This window comes from Schistocerca americana, unplaced genomic scaffold, assembly GCF_021461395.2.
Source record: "Schistocerca americana isolate TAMUIC-IGC-003095 unplaced genomic scaffold, iqSchAmer2.1 HiC_scaffold_197, whole genome shotgun sequence".
Lineage (NCBI taxonomy): Eukaryota > Metazoa > Arthropoda > Insecta > Orthoptera > Acrididae > Schistocerca > Schistocerca americana.
The window spans coordinates 190,001-195,000 of record NW_025725903.1 but is presented as its reverse complement, the minus strand read 5'-3'; the positions used below and the strand labels follow the sequence as shown (position 1 = coordinate 195,000).

Genomic DNA, 5,000 nt, shown 5'->3' with positions numbered 1-5,000 from the left:
GGAACAACACCCAGTGCATCCTCTCCGCCACATTAGACAATCCACACTGTCATAACCAGACTGGGAGGTCCACTCAGAAAACAGAATATCCCACCCACCCGACAACCACCATTGCTCAGCCAAGCCACCAACACCCACACATGTCCTACACAGGGGTGCACCCAACATCACAATACTGCCTCCTCTCACAGCACACAAACAATGGCAGGAATGAAAGACACAGGTCTGCCACAAGCATGGAATGAGAGCGCCGCCTGTCATGAGCCAAAGGTGCATCCTGACGTGGCAAATCAGATGATGCCGCAGGCATCCACTTACTATAATCACAATCAACAAACCGGCCGCCCCGCCCCGCCCCCCATTAAACCTTTCCTTACAACAATGTGTACCTTAACCTAACCTATATCGTACCGTAACCTAACCTATATCGTACCGTAACCTAACCTATGTCGTACCGTAACCTAACCTATGTCGTACCGTAACCTAACCTATGTCGTACCGTAACCTAACCTATGTCGTACCGTAACCTAACCTATGTCGTACCGTAACCTAACCTATGTCGTACCGTAACCTAACCTATGTCGTACCGTAACCTAACCTATGTCGTACCGTAACCTAACCTATGTCGTACCGTAACCTAACCTATGTCGTACCTTAACCTAACCTATGTCGTACCTTAACCTAACCTATGTCGTACCTTAACCTAACCTATGTCGTACCTTAACCTAACCTATGTCGTACCTTAACCTAACCTATGTCGTACCTTAACCTAACCTATGTCGTACCTTAACCTAACCTATGTCGTACCTTAACCTAACCTATGTCGTACCTTAACCTAACCTATGTCGTACCTTAACCTAACCTATGTCGTACCTTAACCTAACCTATGTCGTACCTTAACCTAACCTATGTCGTACCTTAACCTAACCTATGTCGTACCTTAACCTAACCTATGTCGTACCTTAACCTAACCTATGTCGTACCTTAACCTAACCTATGTCGTACCTTAACCTAACCTATGTCGTACCTTAACCTAACCTATGTCGTACCTTAACCTAACCTATGTCGTACCTTAACCTAACCTATGTCGTACCTTAACCTAACCTATGTCGTACCTTAACCTAACCTATGTCGTACCTTAACCTAACCTATGTCGTACCTTAACCTAACCTATGTCGTACCTTAACCTAACCTATGTCGTACCTTAACCTAACCTATGTCGTACCTTAACCTAACCTATGTCGTACCTTAACCTAACCTATGTCGTACCTTAACCTAACCTATGTCGTACCTTAACCTAACCTATGTCGTACCTTAACCTAACCTATGTCGTACCTTAACCTAACCTATGTCGTACCTTAACCTAACCTATGTCGTACCTTAACCTAACCTGTATTGCGCCTTAACCTAACCTGTATTGCGCCTTAACCTAACCTGTATTGCGCCTTAACCTAACCTGTATTGCGCCTTAACGTAACCTGTATTGCGCCTTAACGTAACCTGTATTGCGCCTTAACGTAACCTGTATTGCGCCTTAACGTAACCTGTATTGCGCCTTAACGTAACCTGTATTGCGCCTTAACGTAACCTGTATTGCGCCTTAACGTAACCTGTATTGCGCCTTAACGTAACCTGTATTGCGCCTTAACGTAACCTGTATTGCGCCTTAACGTAACCTGTATTGCGCCTTAACGTAACCTGTATTGCGCCTTAACGTAACCTGTATTGCGCCTTAACGTAACCTGTATTGCGCCTTAACGTAACCTGTATTGCGCCTTAACGTAACCTGTATTGCGCCTTAACGTAACCTGTATTGCGCCTTAACGTAACCTGTATTGCGCCTTAACGTAACCTGTATTGCGCCTTAACGTAACCTGTATTGCGCCTTAACGTAACCTGCATTGCGCCTTAACGTAACCTGCATTGCGCCTTAACGTAACCTGTATTGCGCCTTAACGTAACCTGTATTGCGCCTTAACGTAACCTGTATTGCGCCTTAACGTAACCTGTATTGCGCCTTAACGTAACCTGTATTGCGCCTTAACGTAACCTGTATTGCGCCTTAACGTAACCTGTATTGCGCCTTAACGTAACCTGTATTGCGCCTTAACGTAACCGATATTGCGCCTTAACGTAACCTATATTGCGCCGTAACGTAACCTATATTGCGCCGTAACGTAACCCACATTGCCCCTTAACGTAACCCACATTGCCCCTTAACGTAACCCACATTGCCCCTTAACGTAACCCAACACACGTTGGGCCTTAACCCAACACACGTTGGGCCTTAACCCAACACACGTTGGGCCTTAACCCAACACACGTTGGGCCTTAACCCAACACACGTTGGGCCTTAACCCAACACACGTTGGGCCTTAACCCAACACACGTTGGGCCTTAACCCAACACACGTTGGGCCTTAACCCAACACACGTTGGGCCTTAACCCAACACACGTTGGGCCTTAACCCAACACACGTTGGGCCTTAACCCAACACACGTTGGGCCTTAACCTGCTCTGTAATTGTCATACGACGCGTTAAATTAGTGTAGTGTTGCCTAACTGCAACCCCCGCAATATAGTTTGCTACTCGCACTGCCCGGTCCCCAGTGTATCGCTTCATGTTAAACACCTTGCAGCTATACACTGTAATGTGGATGGCAGCAGGACGTACATGCTCAATGCCCTTTGCAGTTGTTCATTGGCATTTGCAGTTGTTCATTGGCATTCGCATGTGCGAAGCACTTAGCCTACGCTGTGGTACGGCCTGTGTCAACTGTCCGCTGATGTTGTACGTCCAAATCACACACTGTACTGCACATTGGTCCTCATGTACTGAATGATACATCGTGGTACATGTGACCGTACAACGACTGCGCCAACAACGGCGAACCATGCGGTCCAAATGTTGTGCACTCAGCTACGTGTCGTCTCCCTATAAGAGCTGGATTGCAGTGTGGTATGCCCTGGATGGCGATCAGCATGAGCCGTCTGTTGATGTAGTGGCGCGTGTTGTCAGACGTAGTCGTCTCTTCTCACACACCGTGATAGCATGGTGCACTGCGTTCCACATCTGCGACATGCGACAGAGGCCGGTTGACAGTCGTTCGCGCAATGGACATCGCATACGTACGGGGGCCACCTTCCACTTGTTCGCGAAGCGTGCACATGTTGTTGCGTGTATGTGGGCAGACATAGTGTGTCGTGACACCTGACACAGGCATGCAACAATCGTTGAATTTGCAAATGGCGATGGACGCCTACGTTTGCTGGTGACGTTATGCAAATGAACAACTGGTAAACCGTTGTGGTGCGGTTGTTCTCGCTAGAGGTGAATCAGTGATGGCGACGATCGGTTGAGCTACCAACCGGTTGTTCCAGCGATACCCACCATGCCCACGAACGTGAATGGCATCTGGGTGTGAAGCGATACGCGGCGGTGGCTGGGTGGGACCGTCCCCGGCCGGTGAGGGGGGGCCTCCCGGCGTGCTGGCCGCGCGGTGCGTGGGCGCACGCGCTACAGCCGGCTGGTGGGGGCGGCCAGTGGCAGGCGCGCCGGCCGACGGAGGCGGCAGGCGGCGCAGCTGCGCGCCGGCGCACCCTGCACGCGGCGCCGTGCGGCCAAAGTAGGTCCTCGCGGGCCCGGTGCGAAGCGCGGTGGACATCTGCAGTGTGCTGGTCCGATTGAGGACTGTGTGCGCTGAGGATGCGCCGCCGCCCGGCGCTCGGCGCCGCGACGCCGTCTGCTGCTCGGTCGCCTCTGCGGTTCTCGCAGGTGGTTTGTATCGCAGCTGTGCGGACGTGTTGGCGCGTGCGCTGTGCTGGGAGAGTTCGCTTCGGCACCCAAGTGGGGCTTTTGTCCTTCTGTGGCGCTGGCGTTGGAGCTGCCGGTCACCGTAGGTGGCGCGTGATGTCTCCCGCCGGCAATGCCACGACAGCACGCTCCCGGGCCTCTGTCGGCAGCGGCAAGCTCAGTTGGGAGCACGGGTGGTCGCACCTAAAGCGTCTACTCGCCAAACTCCGGGCGATTGCGCCTCTCTCGAACCCGACCAAGTACTTAGGACGGCGCTGCGCGCCGCCGGGACCTGAGAGGGTTTCGAGGTGTATTGTGCAGGGGAGCTCAGCCTCCTCCTGTTTGCAGAATAATTGAGCGGACGCTTGCGTGTTCGCGCGGGCCCCCGGGACACACTCCCGGGCGGCCGGCTGCTCAGCTCTAGTTGATGCAGCTCCCTGGTTGATCCTGCCAGTAGTCATATGCTTGTCTCAAAGATTAAGCCATGCATGTCTCAGTACAAGCCGCATTAAGGTGAAACCGCGAATGGCTCATTAAATCAGTTATGGTTCCTTAGATCGTACCCACGTTACTTGGATAACTGTGGTAATTCTAGAGCTAATACATGCAAACAGAGTCCCGACCAGAGATGGAAGGGACGCTTTTATTAGATCAAAACCAATCGGTCGGCTCGTCCGGTCCGTTTGCCTTGGTGACTCTGAATAACTTTGGGCTGATCGCACGGTCCTCGTACCGGCGACGCATCTTTCAAATGTCTGCCTTATCAACTGTCGATGGTAGGTTCTGCGCCTACCATGGTTGTAACGGGTAACGGGGAATCAGGGTTCGATTCCGGAGAGGGAGCCTGAGAAACGGCTACCACATCCAAGGAAGGCAGCAGGCGCGCAAATTACCCACTCCCGGCACGGGGAGGTAGTGACGAAAAATAACGATACGGGACTCATCCGAGGCCCCGTAATCGGAATGAGTACACTTTAAATCCTTTAACGAGTATCTATTGGAGGGCAAGTCTGGTGCCAGCAGCCGCGGTAATTCCAGCTCCAATAGCGTATATTAAAGTTGTTGCGGTTAAAAAGCTCGTAGTTGGATTTGTGTCCCACGCTGTTGGTTCACCGCCCGTCGGTGTTTAACTGGCATGTATCGTGGGACGTCCTGCCGGTGGGGCGAGCCGAAGGCGTGCGACGCGCCTCGTGCGTGCTCGTGCGTC

At 51.9% G+C, this 5,000-nt stretch overlaps 1 non-coding gene across 1 annotated transcript in view; it reads left to right on the top strand.

Annotated features, from left to right (window-relative positions):
- Positions 1-4,227: 4,227 nt before the first annotated feature.
- LOC124573840 overlaps positions 4,228-5,000 on the top strand; it is a 1,910-nt gene continuing 1,137 nt past the window's right edge. The window contains exon 1 of the ribosomal RNA XR_006972175.1: positions 4,228-5,000. This exon is cut by the window's right edge and continues 1,137 nt beyond it. This is a non-coding gene — a ribosomal RNA (small subunit ribosomal RNA).